Consider the following 15,226-nt stretch of genomic DNA (forward strand, 5'->3'; position numbering starts at 1 on the left):
ATGAGAAGCAGTTTTAAAGGACCCTGAATTTCACTGAGATGCTTGGCTGAATTGAAACTCTGAAAAAGAAAGAAAACCACTACTGATACATCAGAGACAGAAAGGACTGCATAGATGGATCTTCAGAAAGATTCATGGGCCATAAACTTTATCTCCTATTCCTTGTACCTCAATTTTATTTATTCTAAATTTTGAAAAACAGAGCCATTTATTCCAGTCCTATAGCTCCAGTGATTTCCTGCTAATTACAGATGTGGCCACTGATTACAAGAGCACCACTGATACTTACCCCAGCTGTATGGTTAAATGGGTTCAACATACACACTGAGGTTCTGGCAATTTCACAATGTTTCATTTTCATGTGAACAACAAATGTTGTTGAAGAGGGCCAGTCACACTCACTTAATTCCTAAGAACTGTCTCTCCAAGAAGAACTATCTAAAAGTTCCACTAGACATGTCATGGATGGAATCAGCACACCATTTGCTTAGCTGCTGATAGGTTACATATAACAACAGAGATTCATAGCACTCTAGGGCTGGCTTCCAAGAAGCCTTTTCCTCAGCATTTAGACAATCATGAGGAAAAATGTTAAACTAGTTTGAGAGGCAAGAAGGCTTAACCAGATATATCAAAGGAGACTATCTCATGACCACAGCTGTCAGTTCACTCAATAACATGTTGGTGGTATAGGTAGAGACCATCTGTTTTACAGTATAACTTTTGTCAGGTCCAAAGGAAACTTTTTTCTCCCAAATGCCAAACAGCAGAAGGTCCTCCATCTACCCACTCATTCTCATTCTCTATAAAACCCTGTTGTTTTAGTTATTCTCTCTCTCTCTCTCTCTCTCTCTCTCTCTCTCTCTCTCTCTCTCTCTCTCCCTCCCTCCCTCCTTCCCTCCTTCCCTCCCTCCCTCATACTGACCTTCTTTCTATGTCCCACCTCACCCTGTGCTCTTCTCTGTCCATGCTTTTCCCATGGCCAGGTCTAATCTTCTGGGCATGTTCATATACTCCTCACATATTACATTGTCTTCCTTTTCTTGAGTCTTCCAGATTCTGTTGGCTGTTCTCTCTCTCTCATATCCACAATAAAACCTTCCTCTCAGCCATACCATGAAGGAGACATGCTGCCACTTTGTACAGTCTGCTGTAACACTAGAGCCAGGTAGCCTGGCAAAACTACTTTTGGTACAAGTAAATATAGAGAGACCCCAAGCTTATTTCTTAGACAAGATAGATAAATTACCAAGATACACCCAGAATTGTACTGTATTTATTTTATATGTATGCTATTTTATTTTCAAAATTAACAAAGAAGCTATTATATGTCTTTATAACATTTTCAAACAAAATGTGCTTTTAGTGAACTCTTAATACAGGTCAGTTTTGTGTACTTAAATGAATAAAGCACAGCAACAGCTATTATCCCTATCTGATTCTGCAATGAAAGCCCTTCTTTTCTCCTATTCAGACCATTCCTAGTAGAGTAACAATGATGGAACATGACCAAATCTCAGTGCCAGATGAGAGTGTAATATAAATACAGGCAGGCTCCAGGTCAGTACTTCATTCTTGACACAACAACATCCTGAATTGTAGGATTATGTGACCCTTGAAGGGCAGGGGGATTAAGTACAAGGGACTCAGTTATTATGGTGTCCTTCAGCTATGTGTGTAGAGGACCAGTCACAGGCAGTATCTTTGGGTATCTCTTTGGTAATGACTCTAGGCCTTTCTCTTTTCTACCAGGCTTGGATGAATCAAAAGGGTCTGGAATTTCTTGCATGGGGTGTCAGACATTGGGCATCAAAGTAAGATAACCCGTGTGCATACACAGAGACAAATAAGTATTTATTTTCAATCATTGGATCATAATCATGACACTGAAATTTCATATTTTCAGTGTAGGTGGCCGAAACCCAGGCCCAATACAACACACAGCATAGATGAAGTCCAAACACAGCATGACAAGTAGTTAACTCCTTGCTTGGGAAACAAGATTTTCTTCCATTCACCATTTTAACTTATTGAATGCTGCCCAGTTTTCATTATTAAATTTATTCTGCACACCAAGACAGAATTCATCTGTAATCTATTCTAATGATGTTCTCATTCACAATTTCCAAGGTAATACAAACTTAAGAGTCACACGAGGATAATCAGTAAACCGGAAGGAAGAGTGCATTATTGCATCTTCTCCCAAAGGTTTACCTAACTAGAATTGATGATAAAGGTATGGTTTCTGGAATCAATGGACATGTTGGATGTAGTGGTGACCTTCAAGGAAGTGTCACCTTTTGCAATCAAGAGATAAGCAAGTGTCCTGAGTACTTGAGAGTAATGTGGTTATTTCACTTTCACGTGTGCCCCTATCCCTTTACCATTCAAGCCACAGAGAGACTACAAATTGAACTGAGGGACTTCATTTTAGAGAACACTGTTACATTTTCATCCTCTATTTTACAATGGAGTATATTACACTAACACTTTGCTATAAGTGCACTAGACAATTTTGTTTTTTATTGATATTGATTTTATCTTAAGACTTTTGATGTTGATTTTATCTTAAGAATATGTTTGTGATGCCTAATTTAAAGTGTTCTGTTTACTGTATATGCAATTGAAATGGATAGCCTCTTCTTAGGGGAATGGAGTAATGCTGGAATTCTTTATGGCTACTTGAATTGCTCAGGCCAGCTTCTTTACATTCCAGCTCTGGAATGTCAAGTGCTTGGATTTCCAAGACTCACAGCTTGGAAGTGTTGGACCAAGCACAGGAAACACCCTATTAAAAATGCCTGATATTTAGCATCTGTTAAAGCTTACTTCTGATCAGGAACTTTGTACTAATTACCTGCCCTGTTTACTAATAATCTCACCAGACACTCCTTTGTGTCTATTCCATATGCTCTGTGTCTTCTATACTTCAGGAGATGCCCAGTAAATTCCTCTTTATTACCTCATCACTGTGATTCTTTACTTCATCACATCATCACAGTCTCCATTGTGAACTTAATTCATATCTCATATACTCTAGTAAACTATCTCTTATTTATTTTCATCCTTCTCTCTCCTGTTTTGAAAGACTCACCACTCTGATAATGGGATAGGATAAATCTCCCTTATGAAGCTACTTCCCTTTTGTCCTACCAATGCAGTTGGTTTCATTTTATAGGAAAACACCTTAAAATTATTGTCTACATCTAAAATCGGGAACTGCTATTACACTGCTTCCCTTTGAACTATAGAGAAATCAAACTTTCACCTCTGAAATAGCAGGTTTGTTTTTATTGGTGTCAAGGCAGGCAACCACAAAGGCCATTGTAAGGTCTCACTATTTGGTGCCCAGCAATAGTTGAAACTGAAGATTTTCCTCAATTAGAACATTTGTTCTTATTGCTTCTGTGTTTTGCCCCAATTTCTGTGGATTCCCCATTTTCATTCATCATATATTATCTCATATATCTCTGATGTTCACTTTTGTAATGCCCTGGAACTCCATCATTGGGCATCATCTAGCCTTTTATGTGTGTATACATACACACATGTATCTATGATGTATATATTTTGACACTGCTATCTAAACTTGAATATAGATGAGTTTACTGAACTTACAATTGACATTTTTATTTGACTATCCTATTAGAATGAAAACTTACTATTTGCAAGTCAGAATATATTAATTTTTATACGTACCTAGAACATTGGTTATTCTAAAAAACTAACCTGTGTATGGCATACATGTTACATTGTTTGAAATTTCTTACATTTTCATTTTTTCCACTCTGATTCAATCTACTTATATGAAGTTTCTGGCTGTTTATATTCCTTGTGCCCTGTTTCTGCATAAGCCTCTTATTTGAAGAGATTTTTTTTTCACCTTCTTAAATTGAAAGGAGGGTCTATGATCCTTTGATTCATGGACAGTCGAATTTCCACCCAGCTTGATAGAATCTGTGCTTGTGTGAGGAGAAAATAATCAGCCCATTACAGACAGCTTTTGTTTTCCAAGTTGAGCAAATGTTTCTTCCAGTTATGGTAGTTTATCAGTGAAAGACACAGAGTCAATTATCTTCAAACAGGATCCTTTCTCCAGTCAATAAACAACATTTTCCCTTTCCGATTGGTAGACATGAGTTAAATGTTGGCACAGCATTCAAGCACTCATCACTCTGTTAATGAGGATATTATTTTTTTTGTAATCCCAAAGGTACAAGCATCATGAAAATAGCATATGTAATTCATTCAGTGTGTTTCAGATGATAGATGCCTTTAGCTAGCAGGAAATTCAATATGTAATTATTGAAACAAGAATGTACTACCTGTTATTTTGTATTTTGAGGGAAAGTATAATATCCAAATTGATTCTCATTTGATCTATTGACTCACAATATTTTCCAAGCTTATTCTTTTTTCCAGTTTTCTACTTGATTTTGTTTGTTTGTTTGTTTGTTTGTTTGTTTGTTTGGTTGGTTCTATACATGCTTAAGTTATTGCATTAGGAAGATAGTGAATAGATGACAAGTTGAATTTGACTCGGGAGCAATTAATGAAACAAGAGTTGAAACTACTTTAACACCCCCTCTTTTATTTGGTACATTTTTAGTCAATTTTGAAGTTAGTGATACTTTCCAAAATTGCTGTAAGATTATAACATGCTAGACTTATTTTAAGGTATCTAACCTCAATGGAATATAATTTAGCTTCACACAGAACCTGTCATCTTGATTGGAATAAGATACATAAATTCTTGGTTGAATGCAGCTGGCTTTTGCAAACTGAGTCAACATAATCAAAGTAAGAACTCCTATCCTTTCATAAAATGATATAAGCTTTACATCTTCCAGACAGCTAATTATTTTGAAATACATCAGTGAACTATGAATTCTTTAATAATTGGAAATAATCAGAAGTTGTTTTAGATGAACTGCATCATCTGATCCCATCGCTAATATTAAAGGAAAGTAAGTTCTATGGTTGACATTTAATGACTGGTATGCATATTTATTCACTTTTCTTCAAATAAAACCTAGATATCTTAAATATTGATTTTCCAATTGACCTATGATTAATATGTAAATATATATGTATTCTCCTTAGAAAAGTAGTGTTATATACAAGTCAGATTGCATTTTCAGGGTAATGTTTATGTCCAATTATCTTCTCTCACAGCTGAATATTACAGTGGAGTAATGTCAATTGGAAATAATGAATATTCACTGTGGGAAAGTGGGAGAGGATAATTTGAGATGGATAAATGCTAGGTAAAATCAATACTATGATGTTTTATATGGCCTCCATTGTTTCATGTATTTCATATATATCATTTTACATAATAATCACAACCATCTTATTTATCAGGTTCCTATATGATATTGCCAAAACCCTCATACCTCATACTGCCAATATTAGACAGTGGTTGCCCTAGGGCCCAGTTTAACCCCCAGGTTTCTGTCCATGAGTGTATTATCATCACCACTAAAAGAAACTGTGAAGTCTGTAGTGATGATTTGTTTACTTTGTATTATTAAGATATTTTAACACTAGTGAGTGAAACTTATGATAAACAATAAAATGTGTTAGTGGAAGGTATTATCATCTATCAATATCACATGGATGATTATTGTAAAGTATGTTTAATTTGAGAAAACAATGTATGCATATGATGCAATTTGGGGGGCTAGTTGATAAAATAATGATATACTTAAGTGAGACCTATAAATAAATGTGTTACTAATATCCTACTGTACAGATTTTTCACTTGGACCAAACTTAACATTTCTTCTTAAGTAATTAATTCAAGTATTTTTATAATTCCCTTGGAATTTGATTATATGTTTGTATGTCTCCAGATATTTTAATAATACAGAAATAGTTTTATTTTATATGCAAATAGAAATTAAATTGCTCCTGTGAATAAATTTGTGATGTTTAATATAAGTATTGTGACAAAAGTTCAAATAACTTTACAAATATTATACGCATATCCATATGTATATTCTATAATTTACCAAAGGAAGCTATATTTGAGCAGTGGCCAAAGAGAATCATTTTGGATCCATATTTAAATGCACTTTATGGCAAGTAACTCACCATGAGTACTCCAAATACAGAAAGTTGTCCTTACTTTCTTTTTCCTCTTCCCAAATAATAATTTTTAATATTTTTTATTTCATTTTTCTTTATCAATAAATTTACAAGCCTTTAATACTTTTCTTTATTCTATAATGATTTGATGCTAAAATCCTACATGAACTTTAATTGTGTCTTTCAGAGTAATGGTAAGGAACAGTATATTTTTGGTCAGAGGATATGTGTAAAGAGCTGGTTAAGTGGTAACAAATTCTAAGAATCTGAACTTTATACCTTCAGATTATCCAATTGTCAGCATCCAGAACATTCAGTACATAGGTGTACACTTTGTGAGAAACATTTTGAATTCAAGACTCAGATGTTTGCCATACAATTTTGCAAAAGTAGATATGAGTACCAATAAATTTAATGAAAGTACAGATGAATGTAGTGCAAACAGGAAATAGCATTGATATTACCAGTGACAATACTAGATATATAGAAGTAAGTAAGCCCCAGTTGAATATGCTTTTTTTTGGTGTAAAAGAAAAAGGAAATGGAGGTAATGTCACATTTTCTTGCACATAGGAAGATATTTTTCTAAAATATTTTTCAAAAATTTAGTAGATGTTGCTGTATGGGTTTTGTTCTAGATCCAATATTAAATACTATTGATCTTTGGGTACATTTTGGGTTCAATATAATGCTGCTTTTGTCACAATGTCTCTAAATAATTTGAAATCAGTTTCCTAAAGAATTTGGAATAGATGGAGTATATATTGACATAATAACAGTTACATGTGATAAGACTACAGTCATCAATGCAAATAACTGAGGGATAACTCTATGCATTCCCTGAATGAAATCAGGAATAAAACAATAGTGACTATTCTTTCTACATTAATTGAATATAGTCTTTGCCGTGAAATCTAAATCAATAAGAATAGATAAAAAATGAAAAAACAGAAAAGTATAAAAATCATATCAATTACTAGTAGATGTTATGGTTCTGTATCAGCCATCATAAATGAAAAGGGTCTGTATATACAAGACTGGAAAACATCCATAAGATGAAAATAGACACTGCTCAAAACATGAAGTGAAAATGGAAGTAGAAGAAGACACAGCTAAACCTTGAAATGAAGTGGAATCCAGTTGCAGAGAAGGAGGATTGATGAGCAAAGGGGTCCAGACCAGGCTGGTGAAACCCACAGAAACATCTGACCTCAACAAGGGGAACTTTTGGTTCCCATACTGGTAGCTGGGAAACCAGCATGTGACTGATCCAGACCCCATGAACATGGGTGTCAGTAATGAGACCTTGGAAATTCATGGGGCCTCCTGTAGTAGATCAGTACTTATCCCTAGCATAGGTATGGACTTTGGGAGCCCATTCCACACAGAGGGACACTCCCTGAGCCTAGACACAAGGGTGTTGGCATAGGCCCTATTCCAAAGGATATGACAGACTCTGAAGACCCCATTTGGAAGGCTTCACCCTCCCTGGGGAGCAGAAAGGATATAGGATAGGTAGGATCTTAGTTGGCATGGGGCAGGGGAGGAGGGGAGGGGAGGCAGAGGGAACTGGGACTGATATGTAAAATAATCTTGTTTCTAATTTAAATAAAAATGGAGAGAAAGAAAAAAATTGGATAATAATTTTGAAAAACGTTCAATACTTTTAGTCATAAGATAAATGCAAACTCACAGCCAAGCAAAGGGAACCCTGAAGAAGAGGGGATTAAAGTTTCTTAGGAACCAGAGGATTTCAGGACAATAGGAAAACAAGGGCCCCAGAATCAAAGGAAGCTGAGCTCACAGGAGCTCACAGAGAATGAATCAGGAACCATGGAGCCTGAGTCTGAGTTAGGTCCTCTATGTCTATATTATGGCTGTATAGCTTGGTATTCTTGTGAGACTCCTAATAATGGAGTGAGAGTTTAAATCTTTTGACTTCTTTTGGGACCCTTCTCCTCCTTTTGGGTTGCCTCATCTAGCCTTATAAGAGCATAAGCATATCTTAATGCATTTTATAATGCTGTGTTACAGTGGTTTCCCTGAAAGGCCAAATATTTTCTGAAAGTAAACTGAGGAGGAGTGGATCTCAGGAAGAATGGAGGTGGGAGAGAGGGACTAGGAGGAGTGGACAAAGAGGAGCCTGTAGTCAGCATATAATATATGAGAAATAAAAGAATACATTGACATTCTGCATCTCCTGTGTCAGAGACAATATAATGAAGACAACAAGAAATTTCATTAAATACATGGGGTGGGGGGGGAATCCAAGATTCTGCTTATAGTGATAACACTAATCCAGACACTATGGGAATCAGACTAAAGATGCCTTGTAAAATTAAACACATACCTGTTATATGACCCAGCTATATATACTGCTGTTGTGTATGTGTCTAAGTTACTGAAATCAACACATAACAGACATTTTGCACATTCATATTCAATGCAGCACTCTTTGCAGTGCTATATTGTGAAATCAGCCTAGATATCCATCAAATGTAGAATAAGTGGAGAAGATGTGCCATAAATCCATAATGGGTTTTTATTCTTCCATGAGGAATGAAATTATGTCATTTCATAGAAGACAGATGCAACTTGAAGAATCATATTACATGCAATCAGCCAGGCTGAGGAAGACAGACATTATGTTTGTTTTCATTTATGAACCGTGTGTGTGTGTGTGTGTGTGTGTGTGTGTGTGTGTGTGTGTGTGTGTGTGACCTGCATGAAAAAAGGAACCTGGGAGAAGAGGACTCATAGGAGACAGAAAAATGGATATAATAGATATGGGACAACATGAGGAAGTCAATATATTGTAAAACTACATGAGAAACTTAAAAGGAATTTTCTTAATGAAATCAAGCTACATATGCAATGAATATAACTCAAAGACAAATAAAGTAATAAGTAAATATACCCTTTTCCTAATGGTCCGGGAAAGCATAAATCATGAGCCATATGTTATTAAAAGGGTATTTTGAAGTTCACTGGGATGATTCAGAAGATAGAGGTATGTGTAACAAAGATGGATTAGCTAAGTTTGATGCTGAGATCCTGCAAGGTGGAAGGAGACAACCAAATCCAGCATGTTTTCCTGGACCTCTCCATGCCTTCTGTGGCATGCACTCTCCCCACTGCACATACATGTGAAATGAATAAATAAATCATTGATATTCTAAAGAGTAAAATAGGGTATTGATTTTGTTTATTTTAGTTCATTATATTATTTTCATATTTTAGGTATATTACTAATCAAACTCTATATAAAACTCATCTAGGTAATTCAGAAATTGCCTAAAACTTGTAAAGAGTCATGAATCTATATTTTCTTAAACAAATAAAATAACATCATATTTTATAAAAAATTTTTCAGTGTGAAATTATCTATTTGATTAGGAGTAAAGTCAGCTCATCAGAATTTTCTCCATTCCTGAGTAATCAATCCAATTAGCTCATCAAATAATTTATGGTTCTCTGATGCTTCATTAAATAATTATACTCTGTTAAGCTATTACTTGGAAAAGATAAGCAATTTCCTATGCTTGAGAGGAAACTATCACTGTATTTAAAAGTCTATGCATTGAAAACATTTTAACAATATATATGTTGAAATATTCACTACAAAAATTTAACAAAGAAATCATACAGTTATTTAATTTCTTAATTGATTTAACACACATATATATCATATATATATATATATATATATATATATATATATATATAATCACTTCTACCTATTCTACAAAGGCATTATTTCAGAAGTTACAGGCCAACATTCTAGGGATATGGTCCTGCAAATTTTGATTTAAAACCTAGTTTCAAATTTCAAGTAGTAATAAATACTTAGAATGAGATCTCTTGATAAAATGCATCACAATGAACAGGATCGAGCCAGGGAATGCCCTGGATTGGCAGGAGTAAGCCATTAAACCAACTGTGGATCTACTGAGCTGTGTGTGAGCAATGATGTCACTAGTACACTATTCATTTATTTGCTTATTATTCTTTGAAATTTTATACATGTATGCAATGTATCTTGAACACAACCAGTTTCCCTTCCACTTCTCTAGAATACTTCCAACATACTAGTCTCCCAACTTAGTCTTCTTTTTAAAATATGCCATTGAGTCTAATTAATGTGGGTGCATATGTACAATGATGTATGGACATCTACAGAAAAGTGACTGTCTACCAGTGGACACTCCCAGAATGAAAATAACTCTTCTTTCCTCAGCACCTACAAACTATTTATGGCTCCTCAGTGAAGTGTGGGGCTCAGGATTCCCTTTATCTCCCATGCTGGACTTTTTTTTTAATTGGAAAATTCAACTGCTTTGAATTTGTATAGATCCTGTACAGACTAACACAGCTACTCTGAGTTCATAGTTCCAACAGGCATATAATCTCCAGAGGCCATTTCATGTCTTGTCCATACCCTTAGGCTCCTCCTTTCTTTATTCCTCTTCTTCCATGATTTTCCTGAGCCATGGTATAGGGCAAGTGTGAAGTATATTCTTTTAATGGCTGGACAGTCATAATTGTTTTTTCTCAGCATATTGAACCATAATTAGTCTCTGTATTTACCTCTGCCATTTGCAATAAGGGGCTCCATGTCCAAAACTGAAGGCAATATAAATGAATGAAAATATAATTTAGGAATTCTGTTTGACAGCATGCTACTCAGCAAAACTTTATTAATAGGTTCTACAGTTAGACTTCCCCCATCATTAATTTTCTACTTTATTTATAGTTCTAAACATTAATTTTCCTCTGTGTAGCAACTCTAGAGCAATTCAAGACGTTAATTAGTTATCCCAATAAGTGGACATGCCCTGACTGCTCTAGCAGAGACAGTTAGCAATTTGAATATGAGCTTCTCATCTCTATAATGTGTAGGTCTTAACTAAAATTAGAGAAATTACTTGTGCTTAAACAGCACATTTTGTAAAGCTTAATTTAATTTTTTAACATTGATTTTTTGTTTTTTTAAATTCATTTATATTACAGTAATATATCATAAATAATGCAACAGAAGAAGGAAGAAATGTAAATAGGGAATATTTTGGGTTAACTGTAGAAAATGTGTTTCATAATTCAGTTGTGAGGACAAAAGTGATTAGGAAAATTACTGAAAGAATAATTCAATGTTTGAAAACTTACTGTGATCTGAATATTTGGATACTGTGCCAAAATATTACTCAAACTGAATCCAAGGTAGGAACAAGTCATTAATTTAAGGAAGGATTAGTACATTTTGCACTAAATTTCTGAACATTTGGAGAATAGAGAACATTTAGTTCTTGTTTTTATCCTAAGCAACGTGTTCCTAACATTAGCTTCAAATGTCAAAAAATATAGTTAATGAATCATTTTTGTCTATTAAAATTGTAGGTTAATATAAATATATGTTTACCAAGATGGAAATACAAGTGAATACAATTGGATCCAGTCTTTCACAGAGATAAATTCTCTTCTAATTATCAGTAACAGTGTCCAGATAGACCGTCCCTCTTTTTAAACGATTGTTGTGAAATCATTCCCATGTTTACCTACACACCTGTCCTTAACTAGAAGAATGATAGAGAAAGAACAAAGTTAAAGAAAAAATATGATTGTGAAATGCAATCTCCTTAACTAGGAGACTAATTAAAAAGCATAATGTTTGGACATAAAATGTGAACCTTTAAATTTGCAAAGCAAAGGACTAGATCATTTTTTACAAAAAGAAAAGCACTAAAGAAAAGAATAAACTGGAGAATTCTTTCATCTTGGGGCCTTTGAGTGATGAGTACTTATTTATAATTACTATAGATATCTGCAAGCATTAGAAATATAAACTTTGAACTCAGACAGGAGACAAATATTCAAATTTGTATATTCTCACTGTTTTGATACAATACTTGGAGGCATATCAAGTTTTCTGATACTTGGAATTAATGATGGAATGTGCACCCTAAAAGGGATAGTTATTAATGTAAAGGCAAGCAAGAACTTAAGGCAAGAAGAAAAATCAGTAATCAACTGTGCATGTTGACTGTCTGCTGTAATTATACATGGGCTTTCTCTCCAAAGAAGAACTTTCAGATTCCACTTCACAGTATAACACATTATGTTTTATTCCATGGAATAAACAATTTCAACATCTGTTGGAATCATTACTATCTGTAGCTGCTTGCTACTTCTATCTCTACTTGTCACAGAGTCAGGAGGCCAACTTTACCCAGGATGGGGTGTGGGGTTTAGAGGACACTTGACTTAAGCAAGTATGGGTCATAGATGACAGTCTCCTCATTTCTGGAGTCTTCTTTCAAAAATTTAAGGAAGACATGCTAATTTGCCTAATAATGTAAATTCCATTAGTGCATGTTTATGGTAAAAAACTTTGGGTAGGAAACAAAGAGAAAGGGACAATGAAAGAAATTATGCATTAAACATCATGATGGACTGTGTAACATGCAAACTGAAACCTGCAGGAGGCACTATACTGAAGAACAGACAAACTCAAACAAACATGCAGCACCTGCAAAAATCCATGTGTATTCATTTCTAAGTCTTTTATCTGGGAGATAACACACTTATACATAGAAAATACTGCACAAGATCTAGGGTGGTTTGAACAAGAATGGCTCCCATACACTCCTATATCCTAGTGCTTGATCATCAGAGAGTAGAACTATTGGAAATGATTATAAGGATTAGGAAGTGAGGTGTGCTTTGCTGAAGGAGGTATGTGCTTTTTGGAGGAGGTGTGCCATTGGTGGTGGCCTTTGAGCTTTCAAAAGCCCGTGCCAGCCAGGTCTAACATTTCTCGGTCTTTCTGTCTTTGTCTCTGTCTGTCTCTGTCTCTGTATCTCTGTCTCTGTGTGTGTCTGTCTCTCTGTCTGTCTGTCTGTCTGTCTCTCTCTCTCTCGCCTTATAAATCAGTATGTAACTCTCAGCTATTACTCCACTGCCTGTCTTCATGTTAGTGGCTGCCTGCATGCCACCATGTTCCTCACCATAATAAAGGTATAAAATTACTCTGAAATTGTAAGCAAGGCCTTAGTTAAATGCTTTATCTCATATGAGTCACCTTCATGTCCATTCATAGCAATATGAATGAAGTTAATATCTATACAAGGACTCAATTCAGAAAAATCAAGGGGAATGAAGCTGAAATCCTTGGTCTGCAGGGCAATGGGGAGAGATAGTGTTACAGATATAATCTTTGGACAGAGTTTTCAAGTAGCATATTGTGTGAAATATGAGAAATTGGAAAATATAAATATAGTACAATGACATTAAATGAAAAACATTAACTTGTCATGTTGGCTACACTCAGAAAGAAATGTGTTTAAAATATTTTTGCCACATAGTCATAGAACAAATATCTTTATCAAAGTCAGGTGTACATATGTGTGGTTTTAAGTCTGGGTCTTCAGCTAGTTTCCATTGATCAATGTGTTTCTTTTTGACAATACCAGGATGTTGTTTCTGTTGTTGACATCCTGTTTTAATGCACAGATGACTTAGAGGATGCAATGTCTGTATCTGTGGAGACTTCCTTTGTGGGATATGTTGTCAGTTCTGGGGAATCTTCCAAGAGCTGCTGAGAAGAAGGTAAATTATTTGTTTGGGGGTAAATGTTCCATAAATATCTTTTAGGCCTATTTAATTTAGCTCCTGCATTTCTGTTTAGATTTGTATGGATGGCCTGCCTACTGGGGAGAAATGTGTATTGAAGTTCCTATTATAAGTAAATGTTATGTGATTTAAGCTCAGTGTTTGTTTAGTTCTGTTATTTTGTTTTTGTTGTTGTTGTTGTTGTTGTTGTTGTTGTTGGTGGTGGTGGTGGTGTGTGTGTGTGTGTGTGTGTGTGTGTGTGTGTGTGTGTGTGTTTAGCGTTTTTTTACTTGGTGCTCTTCACTGTATTTTTTTTGTTTGCAGTTATGCTCTTTGAAATGACTGTTGTTCTGTAAATGATTCTTTGAGTTCCAAAATCATTTTATTAATTTCCAGAAACAAAAAGACCCACTCTTTATTCAATTTCTCTGTCTGTTCTTGTATAATCTATTTACCTAGAATCTGTATGCTGAAGAATACTTTTTCCATCTTCCTTAATTATATACATTTTGATAACAGTATGAGCTTCCACATATATTACATTTATTGTTTAATGTTTGATTAGTAATTTTCCCATAGGCTCTTGTATTTCAAAGCTTTAACACCTGAGATTGGGGCTATGTGGAAGGATTAGAAGGGTTAGAAGGTATAGACATTGTGGAAGAATACTGTTACTTTGGGGGCTTTGAAATTTCAAAAGCCTATGCCAGACCCAGTCTCTACCTACAAATCAAGATTTAACACTTAGCTACTTCTCTAGCACCATGCTACCATTCCTGCCACTGAGCTCCCTGGAGTTCCCTTAAACATGTTGTCCATTCATAGCAATAGAACATTGACTAGGACATATATAACTTGGTGTCAAAAATACAGGAAAATTTTATTCCATTGGGTATTCTATGCATGCTCTTTCTAAATTAGGCTTATTTCAGTCTGCATTAAATTTTTCTCAGATGAATATTATATTTTATGTAACATCCATCCTTATAGCATCTACAAAAGAATAATATTCCACCTTTCAACAGAAGTGGTTTGTCTTTTATTAGTTTAGCTTGTAATTTCATAAGTGACTTACATGCAAAACATTTGTGAGAGACTGCACATAGGTAAGAGGGAATAAAAAGAATACAAAGAAATCTGCATTAGAGAAAGGCTGGAGTCACTTAAAAGGAAAAGCAATAGATCACGTTCAAATGGGTAACATTAATGAGAATTATGGGCACACTGCTCAAAACGAATATACCCCAAAGAATTTATAGAACACCTCTCATAATTGGAAAAAGACAGATTTTACAATTATCCCCAGGACAAGCCGCCAATAGAATAAAACACACAGCTTTATCGTCAAGGAAAAGGTGTGAGACAAGAGGGAGACTTAGTGGAAATGCAGAGGGGAAAGGAGCTGGGTGCAGAGGTGAAATGGTGGAAGCACACAGACTGCAAATGAGCAGACCTCCATTAAGGACCTCAGTGGACTGAAATCTGAAAAAATACAGGTTCCATTCTAAAATTATAATAGCAGATAAACACC

Source organism: Cricetulus griseus, chromosome 2 (genome assembly GCF_003668045.3).
Source record: "Cricetulus griseus strain 17A/GY chromosome 2, alternate assembly CriGri-PICRH-1.0, whole genome shotgun sequence".
Classification (NCBI taxonomy): Eukaryota; Metazoa; Chordata; class Mammalia; order Rodentia; family Cricetidae; genus Cricetulus; species Cricetulus griseus.